Source organism: Vulpes vulpes, chromosome 3, assembly GCF_048418805.1.
Source record: "Vulpes vulpes isolate BD-2025 chromosome 3, VulVul3, whole genome shotgun sequence".
NCBI classification, from domain to species: domain Eukaryota; kingdom Metazoa; phylum Chordata; class Mammalia; order Carnivora; family Canidae; genus Vulpes; species Vulpes vulpes.
In genome coordinates, this window is record NC_132782.1 from 138800764 (window position 1) to 138825660 (window position 24897).

Genomic DNA, 24897 nt, shown 5'->3' on the forward strand with positions numbered 1-24897 from the left:
CTTTTCCTTCTGCCTATGTCTCTGCCTCTCTATCTGTATCTCTCATGAATAAGTAAATAAATAAAATCTTAAAAAAAAAAAAAAAAAACAAACCTAGGGACGCCTGGGTGGCTCAGCAGTTGAGTGTCTACCTTCAGCCCCGGGCATCCGGGGATCGAATCCGCATCGGGCTCCCCATGGGAGCCTGCTTCTCCTTTTGCCTATATCTCTGCTTCTCTCTGTGAGTCTCTTATGAATAAATAAATAAAATCTTTAAAAAAACCCCAAAAAACAAAAAGACAGTTACATACTGAGCACATACTATGTGTCAGGGAGGGTGAGACAGATAAGAAGGGACTACACACAGGGGTTTCTAGGCCATGGTGTGGACTCAGATTTTAAGCTCAGTGGAGAGCTATTGGAAATTTAAAGCAGGGGAGTGAAGTGCTGTTATGCCTTTTAAGAAAGGTAATTCTCACTTCTATGTAGAAAACAGGTTGTAGGATGGCAAAAGTAAGTATAAGAAGGTCAGTTGGAAGGTTACTAACGTCATTGAGGTAAGAGGTGATGGTAATTTTAATTAGGGCAGGAGAGAGTAGGTGAAGAAAATGATCAATTTGGAATATATTTGGGACATGGAGCAGATGAAACCTGCTCGTGTTGGGAGTCTGTGAAGGAAAAGAATCAGGATGTTTCTATATTTTTTTGACTTGAACATCTGAGTGTATGATGGTGCCATTTACTGACATGGGGAGGAACATGTCTGTGAGGGCTAGGGAATATGGAATTCATTCAGGACATGTTCAGTGTGATGGTCAAGTGGAAGTGTTGAGAAGATGGTTATATATAAAAACAGCTACTATTATCTCCATTCTCAGATGAAAGAAGTGAGGCATAGGGCAGTTAAGCAGCTAGCCCAAGGCCAACATCTTAGTTTAGTCAGTGGAGCTGGGATCTGAATCCAGGAAACCTGGCTCCAGGGTCTACACTTTTGGCCACTCCTCTGTCATTTGGATACACAGGGTTGGAGATACTTAAAACAGTGGTACTGGAATGAGCTCAGTTTGGAAGAGAAGTTAGATGGAGGGTAGCAAGACACACAGCCATGCCTGTGTACTCTTCCATTAGATCTGGCGAAGGAGAGAAAGGAGACTGAAAATGAGGAGCCACTGGGGTCCGAGGAAAGCCGGGGGTGTAATGGGTCATAGGAGCCAAGAGAAGAGATTAGCTCAATGAAATGAAAGCTCCACAGATGTGGGGTGAGTTGAGGAAAGAGGTGGGTGGGAGAACCTGGGGCTGTTTGTGACCATCATAAGAACAGTTTCAATGAAGCAATGGGGAAGGGAGCTGTTGAAAATAGATGGAACATACGATGGGCGACACAAGCCAGGCCACAGCATTGGGAAGGCGGCTCATGCTGCTGTCTACGCGTGACATGGACAGTGACTCACATTCTGTTCCGAGGCAATGGTAGGGCGAGCACGGACTCGAGTCAGACCTGAGCAGTAATTCTCATCCTAAGGCCAGTATTCCACAGTCTTAAGCCTTTTATGTAACCTCTGAACCTGTTTTTTATCTGTAACATCTGTTTCCTGCAACTCTTGGAAGAAGCTGTTGTTTACCTCCTTACTTTTCCTTTCATAAAATGCTATTCCCTTTACCTGAAATCTGGTGAAATCTCTCCCTGCCCCTAACATCCTCACTGGTAACTGCCCCAGTCCCTTATGGCAAGGCTGGTAGGTCTTTCTAAAGTTGCATGGAAGCTTTTGCGTGATGATTCACATCCTTTCCCTCCTATTAAATTGCGTGCTAATTAATTGCAGCAAGGTTCCTGCCTTTTGTAAGCCAGCACCGACCAGGGTGGGGAGAAGCAAAGCTCTGGGAATGCTGGGGCTCAAGGGGGCTCGAGGTAGCCGGGCAAGCGGTGCATCCACTTCTGCTTTAAACTCCAAATGCAGACAGGTGACACGACCCGGGGAGAAGGCAGCTGTCAGAACAAAGGATGCAAGGCCCCCACAGAGAGAACTCACCTGTGTGCAGCCTCAGAGAGCCGGGGAGCCGCAGCAATCGGCAGGCAGCAGTTCACGAACAGATTAGAGGTGAAGTTTCTGGGAGAAACCAGTTATATATTTTTAAATAATTAAATAATTAAATTAAATTAAATTAAATTAAATTAAATTAAATTTTACTTTATTTATTCATGAGAGACACAGGCAGAGACATAGGCAGAGGGAGAAGCAGGCTCCCTGAGGAAAGCCTGATGCAGGACTCGAATCCAGGACCCCAGGATCACAACATGAGCCGAAGGCAGATGCTCAACCACTGAGTCACCCAGCTGACCCTGGAAGAAACCAGTTACGATATATTCACTCAGTATTGTGAGCTAAGGCTAAGGCTTAAAAATAAAGAGCCCCAAGACAAGAATGAATGAAGTGAATTAATTTGATTTTAGAATGTTAGAGTTTCAGAAACTAGGGTGCAATTAATATACTTGTGAAACTTGATTTCTTTTTGTACCAGGGAGTTAATTATATAGGGACATGAAGTAAAGTAAAACGGTGATTGAGCCCGGTTTGTTCGTATGCTATTTTCTAGGTATTACAGAATTTTTCCTTTTGTTCTTAATCCATCCATTTCCTGATTTCTTTTTAAGGGTATCTCTTATTGCTCTCAAATTAAATCGCTTTATCCTGGCTCACCTACTCTGAAGATAAAAGAAATCGGGTCAAGCCTAATGAAACTCATAGACTAGGACTTTTGCTATAGGCAATAAGTAGAAATGAGAAAAGAATGTAATCATTCCTCTACTATTTATGGGTTTTTATTATTATCACTGTATTTTATGGGGACCTATTTTGGGATAAAATGTAAACATAGAGATACACACACACATATACATATAAAAACCTCCAACCTGTCAGCTCAGTAGAGGGAGAAAATCATGCAAGGGCTACATAAGTAAAAGAAAAAAAAAGTTTAAAAATTAAAATTTAAGATCAGGGAACACAAAAATCTAACAAATCTAACAAATAAAATGCACCTTCACTAAACTCATCCAGTAAGACAGAATCAGTACGAGGACGTTTGAGGTGGACGGAGGCAGAGAACCAGAAAAAGAAATAGACCTCAGACATTTATATGGAGAGTCACGAAGAGAGGGAGGGAGAATCAGATTTCTCCTTAAACAAAGAGATGGAAGTACAAATGCAAAATTTCACATGCACACTTCATTTATCTAGATAAATTGAATAGAAAAAAGAAGAGAATGCCATATAAATGCACCAAATAAGAGAGATTATGAGCTTCCTAAAGGCAAGGCTTGTTTCTCATTTATCTTTGTGTCCTTAGCTTTTAGCACACCAAAGTAGGTTCTTGGTAAGTGCTTGTTAAGATGTGGAAAAAACAGAAAACAATTTTATGAGGACCATCTCATCTTAGAGCTTACAAAGTACCTCACAACTGTGGGCATGAGTAGACTATGAAAACTGTAGTCACGCCTCCAAGGCCTGGAAATTAACTGAATGTTGAAAATTTTCCACCTGCGCTTCACCCTGTTGATGTGGAAAGCGATTGGGAGGTAGGAGTTGTGACTTGGAATTGTTGGGGTCAGCACTGTTAGGTTCTGAGGTCATCGATACAAATTGATTTGTAAAAGACCTTCTGGGGACGCCTGGGTGGCTCAGCAGTTGAGCATCTGCCTTCAGCTCAGGGTGTGATCCCAGAGTTCGGAGATCGAGTCCCGCCTCTGGGCTCCCTGCATGGAGCCTGCTTCTCCCTCTGCCTGTGTCTCCGCCTTCTCTCTGTGTGTCTATGAATTAAAAAAAAAAAAAAAAAACTTTCTGGAAAATGTCTTTAAGGCTGAATGGCATAGGTACTCGCGAATATCTAGAGAAATGCTGAGTGATGCATATATCAGTATTTTCTAGGACCTGGTAAATTTTAGGTATTTACTTTGGAAAATGGAATATTACCAAATTCAGTATACCTGTGTTGATTTGAGTTTGGAAATCACCTTAGCCATACCACTTCTACATGTTGTCCTCCTTCTTGGTTTTCTTTTGATAAAGGAAGACACCTACTTGACATAACTTAGAACTTCTAGAAAGGAATGATGCATTCTTCTTATCCTGTTCTTAATATATACGACAAGGGAGAAATTGGTTTGAAGCCCAGCTCCCCAGGAAAGCCCATTTTCCTGTATGTTCAGGTGGTGAAGTGGGATATGATAGCTGTTGTGAAGAACTTATAGTATGTAGGATGGAAACTTAAATTGCCTCATTCTACTTTTTCCAAATGGGCAGGTTTTTAAAAAAATTTTTTTTAAGATTTTCTTTTTTTTTTTTTAAGATTTTATTTATTTATTCATGAGACACACACACACAGAGAGAGAGAGAGAGAGAGAGAGGCAGAGGGAGAAACAGGCTCCATGCAGGAAGCCTGATGTGGGACTTGATCCTGGGATTCCAGGATCACGCCCTGGGCCAAAGGCAGGTACTAAACCACTGAGCTACCCAGGGATCCCAAAATTGGCAGGTTTCATTTTTGTTGTTGCTATGCTCTTCTGCTAGGTGAGCCATGGTTTATTGTTTTAAGGTGTGTCTATACCTTATCCTAAGAGCAACAACATATAACTGTGGTGTTTGGGCCTGGGCGGGGGGGGGGGTTGCTGCTAGGGGTGTTCGGGGAAAATAATCACAGTACAACCCATGTGTAGAAGCTGGGGGCTTCCTTCTATGGGGATACTATCACTTGACGACTCTGGGGCACCACGTTGGAACTTTCAAGTGTCCTGAGTTACTGAAGGGCCAGTGGGAGGGTGTGGCTTATCTACAAAGGGTGATTCGGTATGGGACTGTGCACACGGGCACGATCACCAGGTGGTAAGTACACTGCTGTGCATGGTAAGTTCCCAGATGGTGATGAAGGAGCAGCTGATGGAATTTCTCAGCCTACGTGATGTGTGCTGGTCCTTTGAATAGACGTAGAATAGACGTAGGCCAATGAGAAGCTTCTCTATGCCTCTCAGGTGCTGGTAAAATATGGCTTTTGATCTGGTAAAGACTGGGCAGCTTCTGGGTGCACTGCGTTTCCCCCCCAGGCTCAGGCTCTTATCCTGGACTTCACCGGCCCTCTCCCGCCAGCCACACTCTCCTCTTCCAGCCTCTGAATCCACATCTCCTCTGAGTGCCATCACTGAGCTCTTTTTTTGGTCTTTCTAATGAGTGTTTATGACATCAACTTTATGTCCTGAGCTTCTTCAGTGCTTTTCCTTCTTATTCTTTGCCCAATTCCCCAAACCATGCTTTTGAGTTAAAAAAACAAAACAAAACAAAAACAAAAACCAAAAAACAAAACAGCTATCTTTTTTTTTTTTTTTTTTTTTTTGCAAAATAGCCCGGTTCTTGTAAGGAAAAGCTTGCAAGAACCTTCACACTTTTGGCTCTGTTATCGGTTTCATAAATCTATTTTAAAATTTAAAAACCAAGCATTGACTGTTTCTTTCTCTTTTTGCTCTTGTTATAACAAGGCTGATCTCCCAGAGACAAAGAAGGCTATTCATTATTGAGTGATGGGTTCATCAGGATTTTGTGGGGCTTATGGAGCCACCTGTGCAGGGAGAGGGGACAGCATTACGACAAGCCTCTGCTCCCGTCATCTGGTGTCATGCAAATATGTATTTTCTGTAAAGCAAATGCTCAGAGTAACCAGGCTCCAGCTGCTTTGAGGGGCGTGTGTGTGTGTGTGTGTGTGTGTGTGTGTGTGTGTGTGTGATAAGAAGTTAGGTGGAGAAGGCCCACATCAGCACATTAGGGGCTTGTAATACCCACAAACAGACCCTGCAAAAAAGATAACACGGACATACAGAGGGCATATAAGTAAGAAGAGTCAACACAGAACAATAATCAGCACCACCTAAGTGAAAATGTTTTGTCCTTTTCTCTACACACTCCTTGCTTTGCTCAGACTCTAGCAAAGCCAGAAGTCGGTGGTGGAGGAGACCAAAGGGAGGAAAGAGACGGTGCCCAGCTTCTCTCCCCAGCAGGATCCTAGTGGCAGATTGGGCCTGAGCTTGTGTTGGGAGAGGGGAGAAGCTTCGAATGAGATGTGGGATTGAAGTCTTAAATTTAACAGCCTTCTCCTACCTCGAAGTGAGTCATAATTACTGACATGAGACTGATTTTTTTTTTTTTTTTTTTTTTGCTGTTGCTGAAAAGGCCTGGAAAGCTGTGGAGCTGCCCGAAATGTCATTAAGATATGGGAAAGGGGAACCTGACATGTTGAAAGGCAGAGGTACGAGGAAAATACAGCTGCTTCCTGTTTGTACTCATTACGTTCAGCCCTTTTCAATAAACTGGCTTCACATCTATCGATTCTTATGTAGTCATTCCTGCAGTGACTAATAACAACCCACACCGCATCTCAATAGCACGAGAGCTAGAAGACAGAGGATTGGAGGATTGTAAGCAGAGCACGGGAAGGTTCCGATCTGCCAGCCTAGGGAGAGGGATGAATGAGCTGATTCTGTGCCTGGAGCCCAGAACTCTCCCTCTCTGCCTTCTCAAGCGGAGGCTGAATTTGTCAACATTCTCCTTTTAGCCTCTTTCTCAACCTATGTTTTCTGATTTCCTTTGATGAGATCATCATCATCATCATCATCATCATCATCACTTAAGTCTGACTTTGCCTTTGACACATCAACTTGGCTTTACTGCTCACATTTAACTGGCAATGAACCTACCTAGTAGCCCTCCCTTATCTATGGTTTTGCTTTTCCTGCTTTCACTTACCCGTGGTCCTGAAGCAGATGATCCTCTTTCTGAATCATCCGAAGGTCAATAGTAGCCTGAAGCTACATCACAGCACCTAGGTCATAAACCTCGCTTCTCGTTTCACAACGTGGGCATTTTATTATCTCACATCATCACAAGAAGGGTGAGAACCATATAATACAACATTATGAGAAGGACCACATTCACGTAACTTTTGTTATAGTATATTGTTACCATTATTCTATTTTTTTCATTATTCTATTTTATTATTTGTTATTGCTGCTAATCTCTTACTGTGCATAATTTATAAATTTAACCTTATCATAGATATGCACATGTGGAGAGAACACAGTACATATGTATTGGTACTATCTGTAGTTTCAGGCATTCACTGGGGGTCTTCGAATGTATCCCCGTGGATAAGGGAGGACTGCTATAAATCTATCTCAGCAACAGCCCCCAAAATATCCCTCTGCAAAACGATTCTCATTGAAACATTAATTTATTCACAAATGTTGGAGGGCTTGGTGGAAGTGATGAAGCTCACAGCTGGACGAGTCATGTGTCTTGTTTTCTGGGCCCTCGTGGTTTGGAGCGCAATGGGCTGGACACCATTCTAATGCAGTGTGATGAGTGTGCTAGTGGAGATATGGTCAAGGTGCTATGAAGGTTGATGAAGGGAATAGCTAACTGCTTAGCAGAACAGACACAGGTTGTCAAGGGGGACCTTGAAGGATAAAATATGGAGAAGTGAAAAGCAAGGGGGGAAAATAACAGACAGCAAGAAGCCACCAAGCAGAGGGGAGACCATGTGCAGGAAGACCATGAAAACTGCGAGTAGTTCCTTATACATGGAAATAGGGAGTAGGGTGCGAAATGACAGGAGATGGGGCTAAAGAGAGACAGTGTAACCTGATTTTAACATAGACATTTTAGATGATTTCTTTGGAATAAACTCCAGGAGTAAAAGGCTAAATGTCATTAGGAGTTTTACTGGAAAGGCAGGGGAGCCCCGAGCATTCCAACAGAGGCTGAATAGGCCTCCTGGAACATTGGGAGTGTGTGTGTCCTGTGTGCACATTTGTGCTGGAGGGAGATACAGCAAAAAAAGGTAGGTTGGGCCAGGTTTCGACTAACCTAGTATGCCGTGTCCTTTGTAATAGGCAATGTGGAGCCATACGTGGTTTTGAAGTGGGTTGATGAGGACCATACGTACAGTTTAGAAACATGATTCTAGCAATAATGAGAAGAGAGGCAGCAGGCACTCGCCCTCCTCCAGGTGACCCATAACCAAGGCCTGAAGTAGGGCGGGGGGAGTGGCTATGAACTGAGGAGACAGTTGGAGAGACAACTGAAGTAGCCAAGGCTCCGCTAGCCACTGGCTGAGTTTACAATTGCCTGTGGATAATTAGAGCTGCATAGATTCAAACACTGTACCCCAGACCACCTCAGTGGGAATCGCCTTGATGGTTAACCAGGCTTGTGAACCATAGCACTAACTGGTCTGGCTTTGCCTTCTCTTCTGTTTTCCTTCACAGGTAGCTGGGATCCCGCCTAACCATTTAGGCTGAAGGGCTAACTATGAACTACTCCCACCACCATTAGTGCTCCCCTACAGGTACCTTCTTGGCCTCTTTCCATGTGCCACTACCTTCTCCTGGAATGATCTATTTCTTCCTTTGCTGCTGGCCCAATTCCTACACATCCTTGGGGGACCACCTCCGTTGAAATCTGTCATGTAAAGTTTTCCCACATCGCTCCTTCTTACTCATGTGACCCTGCCCTGCCTTCCCCAGTGAAAGAAATGGTAATCCTACCCAGCACTGGACTTTTCCCCAATTCCAGAATAATTTACCTATATTATGTACTTACAGCACCATCTCCTTCTTGGATAAAGAACTTGTTTAAAGTAACTTGTATAAAGATATATGGATCTCTTCTGGCTGTGGACTCCTCAGGAAAGGAATTATTTCTGGAATATAGTAGGTCCTCAGTAGATAATAAATAAGCGAATGTCAGTAATCATCAACTCACGATTAAAGAATGGTATGAGTTTTTTTCCTTCTTACTGGGGGAAGATGCAGCAACTTTAAAAGATACAAGACATGGTCTTTTAATTAAGTCTTCAGGTTTGATCAGTATGTTTGTACAATTTTGCACGATTGAGGGATATATTTTCTGACATTAAGGTCTAAATATATTGTGCTATTAATTCCTTTATTTGAAGTGGGGATTTATTCTCTTTCAGAGAAAAACTATAATCCTTCCGTGTTACAGTTCACAAAATTGAGTCCCATAATTCTGTTCTAAATGGTAGGGGAAAACCCCCGAAAAATAAATGTTATCAGGTAACCGCGTCCATGTCATTGTGACGTGTTAGAGCTCTCCAGGGAGCCCACAGTAGATAGCTTTGCTGTTTTCCAGCAGGTCTCTGTGTTTTTCCCCCTGTACACTAAGGTGCTTGCTTAGGGTTTACTAGAATGCTAAATTATCTCCAGCAAATTATAAGCAGCATGGCTGAATGGACATGTAGTATTTCATTTTTGCCTCATTATGCTTTAGATTTGGGATCTCCAGTTTTGTAAATGATAGCTACGGTATATCACTCCATCCTTACACGTGCTCATGCTTGAACGCGTCCTGCTTCTCCTCCCATATGGAACAGTGTCAATCATGATGTACAACTGTTGTTAAGATACATCTTGTGTGTACGGAAAATAACCCCTAAGTATTTGCCATGGAATAATGTATAAGATTGCAGGAAAACACAAGAGAAGTGATCTTGCCTTTCAAAAGTAAGCAAACAAACGAAATTCCAAAAACCTTTGGCATATTTTTCGGTAGAAGGATATAGGAAGCTCTTTTCTCAGGGCTCCAAGTTCCCTTCATAGCTCCTGCTACTCCCTGGGGGACTGAAGTGTTTGCCATCATCTTCCTGTACCTCAGTTTCTTCATTTGTAAATAAGACTTAGAGTCGACAGCATCTTGTAAGGAACAACAAATAAAAATGCCTTGAAAGAGCTTTGCGAGTCTACAGTACTCTGTAAATGCTTAATGATAATAATATACAGTAGGGCATCTTCCCTTGAAAACAGCAGGAGTGTTTCCTTACATAATGACCTGACAGATGGGTTATGGTATCTAATCCCCTTAAACCCCCAAAGCTCTTTGATAGTGGATGTTGTAAAAGGCCAGATTAGAGCACATGCTGCTCTTTTATTGAGCCCTTTCTTTCAGTATCTATGCCATATTCAATTGCTTCCTTCTCTAAGTACCGTTATGTGTTAACCTACTACCTACAGGAACAATTAGGAGCAAAAATAGAGACTAAAGGACAGTGCACTCCAGTAGGAAAAATTAGTTAATGCTTGTTGGCCCCAATATTAAAAATCCACTTTGGCCTTTGCATGTGGCTTTTATCGAAGGTTCCTGCCCTCCTAATTCCTGACTATTAATCTCAAGCTGTGGGTATTTGTCGATGTTGAGCACAGGCTTTGTGTGTGTGTGTGTGTATGTGTGTGTGTGTGTGTGTGTGTGTGTGCATGTGTGTGTGAGACAGAGAGAGAGGGACAGAGAGAGACAGAGACAGAGAGAGAGACAGACAGAGAGAAAGAGAGAGAGAGAGAGAGAGAGAGAGACCTGTATGTGGTGAGAACGCAGTGTTGATATTAATTCTAAACCAGCGAGGCTTGCAGAAACCACAGGCAGTTAAGGATATGTGCAGCATTTATGGAAGAGTGGGAGCTTTTAATCTGTTCAAAATGAGGAAAGGATGATTAGCAGTTGTTCTCCTGTAACCTTAATTCAGCTCTTGAACCTGAATTGGACCAAGAAGTTTTTTACATTTCCCCCTTTTTTTTGCTGCGCTTGTCTTTTGAGAATAGCTATTAAAGTTATCAGTTTCTAGAAACCTTTGTCACAGTGCGTTAACCCAAATTCATCATCCTTCATTAGTGAACAGAGTTTGCTTTCTTTGCGTGCTAGAAGCAAGATACGCTGTTGTGAAATCTCACCCATGGCGTGTCATCGGTGTAATCACAGAAGAGAAAAAGGAACAGCAATAGTGGTTTGTTTGACGACAACTGGCTATAACTGCAATAAACATTTCAAGTGTGCTATCTCTTTTCATTTGGGATGTTTAAAGAAACCAGGATGGATGTTCAAAGCCCTTTCTGAAAAGCCCCTCTGCTCACATACTGGATCCTCCCTGTTTCGCCTTCTCAGAAACATCACTTCTACTTTTGTGTCCTCTTCCCCTGCATCTTCATATACTCCCTCTTTTCCAAATCATGGCACAAAAATTCTAGAATATCACCCAACTTTATAAAACAACTTTATCTTTAAAAAAAATTATTTATTTATTTGAAGGGGGAGGGTGGGGGCACATGCACACTTACAAGTGGGGGGAGGGGCAAAGGGAGAGGGACAGGCGGCCTCCAGGCTGAGAGGGGAGCCCAATGCAAGGTTCAATCCCAGGACCCAGATCATGACCTGCACCGAAGTCAGACACTTCACCTACTGAACCACCCAAGCGCCCCAAAAGAATAACCTTATCCTGAATTTCTTCATGCATGAATTTCTTTCATGCATCATTTTTCTGAATCCGTTTAGAGCAGAGCTTCCTTAAAGAGTTCTCCCTACTTGTCATCGGCGCTGTCTTTCCTATTTTCTCTCTCTCTCGTTTGCTCTCTCTGCTGCTCTCTCCTTTCCTGGCTCTCTCTCATTGAGATGGATCTGAGCGTTCCCCAACCCCACAGGCAGTCAGTCAGTGTTCTGATTTTTCATGCCTAGATTTGTTCTGCCTGTTTTGGGATTTTGTATAAATGGAATAATAAAGAATGTATTTAGGTTTTTTGCTCAACATAATGTTTTTGAGAGTCTTCCAATTGTTGCTTGTATCAATAACCCATTCTTTTTGTCATGCTCAACAGTCACCCATTGTATGGCTACGCCATGGTTGTATTAATTTGTTTGTTTGTACTCTATCCTTTTGTTGATGGATATTTGCATTATTTCCATTTTGGGCTATTATGAATAAGGCAGCTATGAACATTCTTGTACAAATATTTTTGTTGGCATGTGTTTTTATTTCCCTTGGGTAAATATATAGGAGAGGAACTGCTAGATAATTGGGTAGATGTTTAACTGTAGAAGAAACTACTAATTTTGAGAGTGGTTGTTGTATTTTTATACTCCTGCCAGAAGTGTATGAGATGTCCAGTTGCTGCACATTCTCATGAACATATTGATGTTGTCAGTATTTTAACTTTAGCCAGTCTAATGTGTGTGAAGTGGTAGGACATTTTGGTTTAATTTTGCACTTCCCTGATGAGCACCTTTCATATGCTTATTGTCCATTTGCATATCTCTTTTTGTAAATTGTTCAAATCTTTTGCCCATTTTAAAAAATGGGGCTGTTTTTTAAAATTATTGATTGCACTAGTTCCTTTTATATTCTGTTTACAAATCTTTTGTTAGGTGTATGTATTGTGGTAATTTCTTGCAGTCCATTGCCTGCCTTTGTATTTGCTTAAATGATATATGTTTTTAAGAACAAGTCTTTAATATTGATGCTGCCTACTTTATCAACATTTTCTTCATTGCCAGCATTTCTTTTTGTGTCCAATATAAGAAGCCTTTGCATACTGCAAGGTAATGACAATGTTCTTTTATGTTTTCTTCTCCACGTTTTATAGATTTAGTTTTCAATTAGGTCTATTATCTATCAGAAATTTGTGTACTGAGTGAAATAGAAGCTGAAGTTTATTGATTTTTCTGTAAGGATGTCCTATTGTTTTAGTGCCATTTGTTGAAAAGATTTTTTTCTCCCCCCCCCATTAAATCATCTTTGTACTTTGGTCAAAAGTCTCTTGATCACATATATCTTCACATATCTTTTTCATAGATTTTTTGCTCTATCTTTACACTAATATCACATGCATATCACTTAATTACTGTAACTTTATAGTGAAGTCTTAAAATCCAGCTTTATTTTGCTTTCTTTCTTTTTTGATGTTGTTTGGCTATTTTAAGTCTTTTATATTAAAATATAAATTTAAGAATATGTGTGTCAATTTTAATAAAATTCTTCTGGGGTTTTGATTGGGATTACTGAATCTATACATTAATTTGGGTAAAGTCAACATCCTAACAGTAGTGAGTCTTCTACTGTATAAACTTGGTGTATTCATCTATTTATTGAGGATTTCTTAAATATTTCTCAGAATAATTTTAATTTTCAATGAACATGTCTCACTTGTTTTTTGTTAAATGTACTGCTAAGCATTATAAGTTTTGGTGCTTTTAAAATGGAAAACTTACTCTCCAATTTTTTTGCTAAAAACTCTTAATTTCCATTGTTTTATTACCATAATATAGATATATAATTGCATTTATTATCTTGTATCCTAGTTTCATAGGGTAGACTCTTCATCCTTCACATTTCTGCCTGGAATGAGAGCTCTTGAGAGTGTTTCCTTTCCTACATAATATGGCTCCTCAATTTCTGGTATTAAACTCATTTGTAGTTCTTTCTATTTTCATTATTTTTTTTTAATTTTTTTTTTTATTTATGATAGTCACAGAGAGATAGAGAGAGAGGCAGAGACACAGGCAGAGGGAGAAGCAGGCTCCATGCACCGGGAGCCCGACGTGGGACTGGATCCCGGGTCTCCAGGATCGCGCCCTGGGCCAAAGGCAGGCGCCAAACCGCTGCGCCACCCAGGGATCCCTATTTTCATTATTTTAATTGGTTTTATAATACTATGATTTTATAGTTCATCTGATTCACCTTGTTTTTGTTGGTAAAGAGTGATAGTCTTGCAACATTCTAATGTAACCTAGGAGTAAAATGGCCCTAATATAGTTTTCAGGTCTATAGGATCTGGAATGATAGCTCCTCTTACTCATTTGTTTTTCTGTCTTGATTTCTTGTTCAGTCCACTAAAACTTTATCAATTATTTTAGTTTATCAAACAATCCATCTTTTGATTTTGTTAACCTTCTCTGTGGTTTGTTTTCAATTTTATTGATTAATGCTCTAATATTTATTGTTTCCTTCCCTCTACTTGCCTTGGTTTTCATTTGCACTTTCTTTTCTAGCCTCTTAAGGTATAAGCTTAGATTACTATTTTAACACCTGTTTTTTCCTAATATATGTATTTGAATCTATAAATTTCCCTATAGGCACTGCTTTAGTTGCATACATACAAATTTTGATATGTTGTGTTTTTGTTGCCATTCAATGAAATATTTAACTAGAATCTATTTTAATCGAACTAAAACAGTGATTTATTTATTTTTGGTTCATGAGTTATTTAAGGATATTTTGGCATTTTGTAGCTCTCTTTCTGTTTCTGTTATTGATGGCTGATTTACTTCTATTATGCTCAGATGACATACTCTATAAATTTTTAGTCTGCAGTTATTAGATTTTTTTTTTTTTTTGGTAAATGTCAATTAGGTCAGCTTTATTATTCAAATACTCATTATCCTGACTGGTATTTTTGTTTAGTTGTTCCATTAATTTCTAAGAGAGAGATGATAAAAAAAAAAAACCAATTGTGATCATGGATTTGTCTATTTATCCTTTCACTCTGGTTCATTTTTGTTTCACATATTTAAAAGTTTATCAAGATTGTTTTATGTAAAAAAAAAAAAAAAGAAAGATTGTTTTATGTATGTCTAAGGACAAGATCAATAGAGTGAAGAAGCCACCAATGGAATGGGAGAAAGTATTTGCAATTCATATATCTGATAAGGGATTAACATCCAGAATATATAAGGAACATCTACAGCTCAATAACAAAAGATGAATAACCCAACTGAAAAATGGGCAAAGGAATTGAATAAAAACATTTCTTCAAAGAAGACACAGATAGTCAATAAGCACATGAAAAGATGCTCAACACCCCTAACCTTTAGAGAAATGTAAATCAAAACAACGAGATACTATTTCATACCATTAAGGACAGTTGTTATGAAAGAAGAAAGGGAAAGAAAGAAAGAAGAAAGAAAGAAAGAAAGAAAGAAAGAAAGAAAGAAAGAAAGAGAGAAAGAAGGAAGGAAAAAGAAAGAAGACAGAGAAAATAAGTGTTGATGAAGAGGAGGAGAAATTGAGACCCTTGTGCTTAGCTGATAGAAATGTAAAGTGGTGTAGCCACTGTGGAAAACAGTATGGCTATTTCTCAAAAAATTAAACATAGAATTACTACATGGTCTAGTATTTCCACTTCTGGATATATACCCAGAAGAATTGTCAGGAGGTAATTGAAGATACGTGTATACCTATGTTCATAGCAATGTTATTTATAATAGCCAAAAAGTGGAAGCAACCCAAATGTCTATTGAAAGATTAATAAACATAATGTGTATACATACAATGGAATAGGATTCAGCTTTAAAAAGGAATGAAATTTTGACACATGCTACAAAATGAATGAAATTTGAAGATATTTCCCTAAGTAAGTGAGACACACACACAAAAAAATTGTATGATTCCACTTATATGGGGTATCTAGAGTAATCATCATGGGGACAGAGAATAGAATGGTGGTTACTTGGGGGGTAGGGTGGTGGTAGGGGGGAAATTAGAGGTTATTGTTTAATGTATGTAAGTTTTTAGTTTGGGAAGATGAAAAATTTCTGGAGATGAATGATGGTCCTGGTTGTATAATAATGTGAATGTGCTTAATGCCACTGAACTGTATACCTTAAAGTGGTTGAATAGTAAATTTTATGTTATGTACATTTTATCACAATAAAAAATGTCTTTCTGATTAATTTACCCTTTTAATATTATAAAATGTCCTTCTTTACACTGATACTGCTTCTTGCCTTAAAGTCTCTTTTCTGACATTAGTACAGCCGTAATAGGTATCTTATGGTTAGTGATTATATATTTTTTGTCATGCTGTTACTTTCAATCTTATTGAATCATTCTATTTAAAGATTTTTATACACAGCTGTTTCTTACAGATAGCATATAGTTGAGTCTTGCTTTTAAGCCAGTCTGACAATTCTGATTTTTAATTGGTTTAGACCATATGTATTTAATGTAATTATTGATATGGTTGGATTACATCTTCCATCTTGCTATTTGCTTTCTATTTGTTCCATCTGTTTACTTTTATTTTAATTTTTCCCTGTATTCCTTTTCTATTTTTCAGTATTCCATTTTATTTTACTCACCACCCCCACTTTGCTCACTCTAGTTTATGTACTGCAGTGAGCAAATTCAACAGTACCACCTCAAGGCTTTACTTTTATTTTATCTGCCTCTTAAGTTCGACCACCAGAAATCCTTACAACTCATTCCCTCACTTCCATTCTGCTCAAATGTGACCTTGAGAGGCCTTCCCTCATCACTTTTATTTGTTTTCTCTCTCACATGGCCTTATTTTTCATTATAGCACTTTCACCACCTGATGTTATATTTATACTTGTTTGCTGATTTCTCTCTCCTCAGACAGGAATGTAGGCTCCAGAGAACAGAACTTTGTCCTTGTTTTGTTCATAAATGTATCATCAGCTTAGAAGAGGATCTGGCTAATTGAAAGCTCCCAGAAATATTTTTTAGAATAAGTGAATCAAAGGGATATGGATAAATTATTGAAAGAAGGATATTTAATCACAATTAAAAGAAAGTGGACTCAACCTATACTAATAATGCCAACCAGATTAAAACACAAAATTTGTTTAATTATTAAGGCCTGGTGGCATAATATTGAAAAAAAAAGAGGGTGTCTGGATGTCTCAGCTCAGCCTCTGCCTTCAGCTCAGGTCATGATCTCAGGGTCCTGAGATCCAGTTCTGTGTCCGGCTCCCTGCTCCGTGGGGAGTCTGCCTCCCTTTCTCCTCTGTCCCTCCTTCCTGCTTGTGCTCTCTCTCTCTCTCAAATAAATAAATAAAATCTTTAAAAAAATACTCCAGAACCACCCCCTTAATTGAATTTGCTTGTTATTTGTGAAGGAAACTAATCTTGAAACTATGAAGAACTAAAATTATACTGAAAATAGAGCCAAGAAGACAAAGAAATTTTAAGAAAACCAAGATATTCTACATGATGTTGAGTTTCCCAGCACAGAAGTCATAGTCTAAATGTCATTGTTCCCGTGACAATGGAACGTGTTAGGAACCTAGAGATTTGGTGAATGGGAGTTAAAGGAAACTAAGCAGAATACATAAGAACTTCCAGAAGAGCTACTCCTTTATATTATTATTATTAAGTTTTTTATGTTAATTCCAGTGTAGGTAACATACAGTATTGTATTAGTTTTAGGTGTACAATATAGTGATTCAACAATTCTACATGTTACTCAGTGTTCATCCTCTTAAATGTGCTCTTTAATCCCCATCACTTATTTCTTATTTCCTCCATTACCCTCAGCCTTGTTCTCATAATTACGAGTCTGTTTCCTGTGTTTCCTGGTTTCTCTCTCTCTGTTTTTTTTTTTTTTTCACTTTGGTCATTTATTTAATTCCACATATGAGTGAAATTATATGGCATTTGTCTTTCTTTGACTGGCATATTTCACTTAGCCTTATAGCCTCTATCTCCATCCAAGTTGTTGCAAATAGCAAGATTTCATTATTTTTTTGTGGCTGAATAATACCCCATTGTATATATGTGTACACACACACACACACACACACACACACACCCCACATCTTTTTTCCATTCATCTGTAGACGGACACTTGGGCTGCTTCCATAATTTGGCACTCTAAAGAATGCTGCAATGAACATGGGGCTGCGTGTTTCCCTTTGAATTAGTGTTTTTGTTTTTGTTTTGTTTTGGTAAATACGCAGTAGTGCAATTACTGAATCATAGGGCAGTTCTATTTTTAACTTTTTGAAGAACCTCTATACTGTCTTCCACAGTACCTGAACCAGTTTGCATTCCCACCAACAGTATTCAAGGATTTCTTTTTCTCCACATCCTTGCTAACACTTGTTGTTTCAGAAGAGTTAATCCTATCCATGATAAAGCCAAACAGTCATCCAAAGCCCCTAAATATAAGAAAGGTTAGCAAATTCTAATTCTAGCCAGGACTCTGATGATGCTGAGAGGCCTCTTGAGGTGGTAGATAGAGTGTGGCAACAATGTGTAATTGGTAAGTCATATTGCTATATAAAGTCAGAAAAAAAATAAAGTCAGTAAAAGGAATATCAGAAGCAGAATCTAGTCTCTGGATGGCAATAAAGAGAAAAATCCAGTACCCCAAGTATAGGGATTAATGACAAGCCTCAGTTCCAGTTAAAAATTGAATATAAGAGTAGTCAGGCATATACTAGCACATAATCCAAGGGCCAGAGGTCAGAACTCCTTTAGATATTCAGGGCACAAAATTTATTATAGGATCACAGAGTGTGAGAGCTACAGACACAATTCACTCGTTGGGAGGGATAGGACTTTGTTATTATCATCTCAGAGTTTATTCAAGGCTGATCCTGTCTGTAACGGCAGGTTATTTCTGGAACATTTGGAATGGAGAACTTCTTGGACAAATTGGACAACTAGGTAGAAATAGAAAATTGCCATTTTGATCTTTCAAAAAAGGAAAAAGTAAATTCACTTAAAACACAGACTCATTCATTCAACCAACCAACCAACCAACCAACCAACCAACCAACCAACCAACTTTTATTGAGGACCTACTGGATTGCTAGGCACTGTACATGGCTCAAAGGACACAAGGCAGTTATAGGTCCTTGTTTTCATGCAGATTTCAATATATTACACATAAAGGTAAATGCTAGAAATTAATATCAATTACAAGCAAAATTCTAGAACAGACATTGGTTGGATGGATTTACTAAAAAACAAAACATGTTCATCTAATTTTGTCTTTTTAAAAATTATTTTACTGGAAGATGTAGAAATGTATTATTTTATTTTGACTTTTCCCAGTTGTGTCCCAATAAATTTAAATTAAGGAGACAGAAGGATTACATGGACATGAAATTAGTGTCATAATGAGTTGAGTGACTATATATAAATATTTCTGATGAATGAACCAATATTAATCTGATAACAAATTTGTAATATTTATGTCTTCAAACATTCTGTATAACATTCTATTAGTAGTTTGCTTAAAAATAGTAAGGTGTAATTTTCAAATTTGCCAATAAGATGACTATCAAATACTTGATAGATGGAGACACCAACAGATGAATTGGAAGACTGATCCTCCACATGTCATTGGCCTCCATCAGAAGTGTTCTTAGTCCTATGAAACATGTTCAGCAAGTGCTTCTTTAAGAACTCACCTCCAAGGAGATTCCTGGCCACAGTTACACTACTCTCGTGTATAAAAATTCTGCAGCCACTTTGATTTGGAGGACAAAATTACTAGTATGGATGAAGATACTGACAAGCTGAAGGGATAAGCAGAATCTAAGAAGACAAGTTTTTATTGGAGTTAACTGTAAGGTCATGCATGTGGGTCCAAAGAAAAAGGTCAACAAACTACAATGATACATAATTAGGGAAAGAGGCAGGGAAGTAGCTTGACAACAAGTTATGCTAAAAAAAAATGATCAGAGATCTTAATCAATGGACCATGTATGATATGGCCACCTGTAAGCTAATGTGATCTTTGTTTGTAAAAATGGGTACATTGTCTTAATGCATCAAATGTCTAAAACTAATAGAATAACTTGAAGAGCATCAGAGAAAAACAACCTGGAAGATAAAGGGACTTAAATCTTGGCATGCGGGGAAAGGTTAGAAAAGCTGGAAATCGCTGGCCTGGAGATGGTTTGAAAGTGGAGAAGGACATCAGAGAAAAAAGTAGTTACCTTCACATATATGAAAGCTTTTGGAGAGAAGAGGGAAGAATCATTATTCATTTGTACCAATGGATATAAATCTACAGTTTAATACATTTTGAGTCAATAGAAGGAAGAACTTTCTAATACCCAGGATAGTCTGAAAGTGGAGTGGGATGTATCAAAGTGACATAGAGAGGTTGCATAAATATACAGATTCCTAAGCCCACCTCAGAATTCCTTCCAGAACTGGGAGTCTAAGAATTGTATTGTTTTTAAACCTCTTTGATAATTTTGATATAAAACCAAGTTTGGAAACCACCAGCTCAATCTTTTTCATATATGATATGTAATAGGATACTAATAATTGATGTAGAGGTTGAGATGGAGTCAGACTGATTATATGTAAAGCCTCTTCATCCTCAAACTCATAAAGTGGCATTTATCTTAGTGAATTCACTTTGGCTCAGGCCCTGGCCCCTACCCTTGAAATCTTAAGAACTTAAATTGGTCTTTGTCTCCCATGTCCTGAGTCATGTTAGAAAAACTCAGGACAAGATTAAAAGTTGGTCAAAAATGAGAAGAAAACCTACAGACTTGGAGAAAATATTTGCAGAAGACCCATCTGATAAAGGGCTGTTATCCAAAATACATAAAGATCTCTTTATGTATTTGAAACTCAACAATTAGAAAACAAGCAACTGGATTAAAAAATGGGCCAGACTGTAACAGAAACTTCACCAAAGAAGATACTCGAATTGTTAATGAGTATATGAAAAGATACTCCACATCTTATGTCATCAAGGCAATGCAAATTAAAATGAGATACCACTATATATCTATTAAAATGGCATAAATCTGGATCACTGACAACACCAAATGCTGGAAAGGATGTAGAGCAACAAGAATTCTCATTCATTGTTGATGAGGATACAAAATGTGACAGCCATTTTAGAATAGTTTGGGGTTAATTACAAAACTAACACACTGTATGTTCCAGCAATTGCTTTCCTTGGTATTCACCCAGAGGACTTGAAAGCTTATGGATGCACAAAAACCTGTCCACACAAATATTCATAGCAGATTTATTAATAACTGCCAAAATCTGGAAGCAACCAAAATGTCCTTTAGTAGGTGAATAGATGAAGAAACTGGCTTATCCAGATAATGGAATACTATTCAGGGATAAAATAAATGAGATATCAAGCCATGGAAAGACATGGAGGAAACTTACCAAGTGAGCACTGGGTGTTATATGTAAGTGCTGGATCACTAAATTCTACACCTGACACTAATATTATGCTGTATGTTGGCTAACTGGAATTTAAATAAAAATTTTTTAAAAAAGAAGTCAACCTGAAAGACTATATACTGTATTATTCCAACTATGTGACTTTCTTGGAAAGACAAAAGCATGGAGCCAGAAAAAAGATCAGTGGTTTCCGGGATGCCTGGGTGGCCCAGGGGTTGAGTGTCTGCTTTTGGCTCAGGGCGTGATCCTGGGGTCTTGGGATCGAGTTCCACATTGGGCTCAGGGCAGAGAGCCTGCTTCTCCCTCTGCCTATGTCTCTGCCTCTCTCTGTGTCTCTTATGAATAAATAAATAAAATCTTTAAGAAAATCAGTGTTTTCCAGGGACAGATGAATATGTGGAACACAGAGACTTTTAGGGCAGTGAAACTACTCTGTGTGATACCATAATGATGGATACATGTCATTATACACTCATTCAAACCTACAGGATGTACAAGACCAAGAGTGGACCCTAATGTAAACTGTGTGGTTTGGGTGATTATGATGTGTCAGTGTAGGGTCATCAGCTGTAACAAAGGTACCACTCTGATGAGTGATGTTGATAATGCAGGAGGCTATGTATATGTGGGGGTAGGAAGTATATGGGAAATTCCTGTACCTTCCTCTCAATATTTTTCTGAGACTAAAACCTCTAAAAAAAACCCCAATGTCAGATGCCTGGGTGGTTCATTTGGTTAAGTGTCTGACTCGATTTCAGCTCAGGCCATGATCTCAGGTTTGTAGGATCCAGCCCCATGTTGGGCTCCCTGCTGAGTGGGGAACCTGCTTGAGATTCTCACCCCTACTCATGCTCTCTCTTGTCCTCTAAATAAATAAATAGATACATTTAAAAGATTAAATCTTTTGAAAAACCCAATGTCTCTAAAACTCTGAAAAAAAAAATTAGAAGTTGGCTAACCTATACAAAGTTAATTAAATCTATGTGTTGTTATTTAGGGATATTTTTAGACACAATGTTAAAGTTCACCAGTATTTAGGATGATATGCTGTATTGGACATAATACAATGAATAAATATAATTGCAGTTTATTTAGGGTCAAGCTGGGTCAGATTAATTTTTTTTTCTCTTGCAGAGGTATTTGCCTGGGAAGCCGGACATGCTAGATCTAGTTTCACTAATGATTTTTTCCCACTACCCAATTGTCCTGTAATTGGCCCATTGTTTGTTAGAGGATATACAGTATGAGACAGTCTTGAGTTGAGAATATTTACACAAGAACTATCATACTTATTGAATCTGGGCCCTCCTCACATGAATAGAGAATACTCAATTTTACCAAAATAATTAGAGTTAGAATATGAAGAATCAATTTACAAATGCTTAGTCCCTTAGATACAGAGGGTCTAAGCTGTAAGTTTAGGCTAATGTCCAAATAACATCTACTAGAGGTGTTATGTTTTTAGTGACAAATATTCAGACACATCAATTCATGGACATTGATTTAATCAAATGAGAAATTCACAATAAAGAGGACAAAGTATGAGATAGCAGTGATAATATGTCAAATGAGAAGTCAAATCATAAAGTTCAGTTCAAGACAGAAGTGAGTGTCTTGTCTTCACCCCTTATTTACTTGTTGTGTGATCTTGGGCATGCTGCTTAAGCTTTGAGTTCCACTTTCATTGTCCATAGGATGAGGATAAAAAATATTGCTGTCATATTTTGTTATTAACAGAATAACAGTGACATTACCTTAAGAAAGACTTTGAGACTGCTCCTTTGAGTAGCAGCATTTCTGCTGCCCCATTTGACATCTCTCTACTAAGGTGTCTACTGGACGTAGCAGGATGTCAAACTGAACGGTTTCTGTTCAGATATGCAGCTAAATCCCCTAAAATGAGAACAGTAGGCTTCCCATTCTAAATGCAGCCTCCCCAAATCCTTGCAGAACCAACTTAAAAAATGGCCAAACTAGCTCTGCTATCATCCTCCCCATTTTATAAAGGAGTCGAGAAGAATAACCAGAGAATCTGTCAGCTTAGTGGGCAAGTACATTCTTGGCGCATCTACCTCCTCCACCGAATCAAGGGAGGGGAGATCTAAGGGAACTTCTTAAATTTGTAAGGGGGGCTTTAAAAAAAGGGAGACTGGCTTCTTTTCTACATGTGGGCACCTGCATATTAAGTGGATTTGATGATTTGAATGAAGGGAAAAGGAGCTGGCAAGAGATAGGAATGAAATATTGTCAGTAAAGAGGGAATGGAAATACTGCCTATGGTCACACTACGGTTCGTCCTAGTAGGGGGTCTATGAATTTCTTTTGGACCTGTAGGGCTCAGTAGGAGCTTGTACCATCTGGTTAGGATGCGGGGAAGGGTGGCTAAGTGCCAGATGAAGGGACACCAGCAGCAAGGAGGTGCAGATAAGGAGAGGAGATTAGAAGAAATCATGTCAGAGAGGATCTCCCCTGTAAGAAAGTATGCAACAGGACTGAGCCCTTTATGGTTCAGATTGCTCAGCATATGACTTATACTTGTTTTCCATGGGATTCTTTTCTCCACTCCCAACAAGATCACAATAATGGTGGGAAACAATAATCTCTGGCTTAGCACCCACAAGTGAAATCACTGGAACCCTACTCTCCCCCAAAATCCTTCCCACCTATGAAAGAAGCATCATGTGGTGTCTCACCAAATATGTGTATTTGAAAATGCTCTTTAATGACATTTTGATACAGCTGACACCTACGTGTCTCACCTTGTTATTTCGGCTCTTACACTCAGCTATGGGTGTGATGTTCCCAGGTGTCTGTGGTATTCTTTTCTGCTATTTTCAAGTAGCTTATGTCCAGTTGTTGTTTGGTCCTGCGTCCATGGTCTCCACATGGAAGTGGGAAGACCCTCTCTTCTCTCTCTGGCTTTGTTCCTTTCTCATCTCTGATGGCTTGACTCTTTCGTGTGATTCAATATTTATATAAGCATTTTCCTTTGAAGATAACGAGTGTCACCAAACTGAGAGATATTTGGTCATTCATCCCCTGTGACCACCCATACCCCACCCCACCCTTCAATCATGTCCTTGGTCAAGTGTTAGACTTCCACTTTCTCTTCTTAGGAAGGCTCCTTTTCCCCATAGGACCATTAGCATCATCTTCATCCCTTCACAAAATCTATCCAGGTGCACTGCTTGTGGCCTGTGGGAGGCCTCACTGCTAAACAATGCAGAGATCTTAGCCCTGGCCATCGAGTGTCAGTCTCTATTTCTAAGGCTGTCCTGACTCCTTGAGTTTTCTTGCAAATAACACCTGGCTGGCCTTCCTTACCAGCCTCTGGGACAAACAAAGTCCATCGGATTTTGCAGTAGTATATATTCAGTTGAAAACTTGGTTTTGGCAACCCCCTCTAGAGCACACAGTTCTTGCAGGTGATGCTAACGGGGGGACAAAGATCAGAAGAAGATGGCGTGTGTTCACAACATTTCAAAAAAAACCCTTCCTGTTTATTTTCTCTGATGAATCATAACTTCATAATCCAGCATTACCATGTGGGCAGTCTTAAGGCTTTGCTTTCAGAAATGCCAGTAGCTGCAGGTGATTGCTAACAACCATACGGGTTATGTTGCAATATAATGAATAGTTACACAGTTTAATAAAAGGGAAAGGGCCAAGCAAAAATTTGTGACAAGAATAGGGAAATGGAGCATTTAACAGGATTTGTTTTCAAGCTGTTATTTGGGAGACTTAAATAAATCCTCTTAAGTGCTCTAGTATTTGAGCCCTAAGTGTGCCGTGGTTAGTTTAAAAAAAAAAAAAAAAAGGTTTTTAACTTGGTACGTGGGAGTCTTAGGAAAGACCATCCCAGTTGCTGGGTGTGATGAAGTCTTCTCTCAGGTTCATCAAAGGTTATGCTTCCACACTAATTATACTACTTAAAAAGCTGTCTCCAGTTCTTGGGGTTTTTAAAGACAATGACAGTATTTTCAGGATTCCAGCATTTTGAGATCAAAGTCCACATCCTGGGTCAGGCTAATTTGGGCAGATATTTCAGTGCTTAACAATCATAGATGCACTCCTCAACTACAAATTTCAGTTTCCTGTCATAGAAACCCCAAGAGTATATCTGTC

The 24897-nt window shown here is 39.0% G+C and overlaps 1 long non-coding RNA gene across 1 annotated transcript; it reads left to right on the forward strand.

Moving 5' to 3' along the window:
• Positions 1-5903: 5903 nt before the first annotated feature.
• On the forward strand, positions 5904-12614 carry LOC140598390 (uncharacterized). The gene is made up of 2 exons (XR_012000799.1): positions 5904-6270; positions 8288-12614. It is a non-coding gene; the product is annotated as an uncharacterized lncRNA (long non-coding RNA).
• Positions 12615-24897: the final 12283 nt, after the last annotated feature.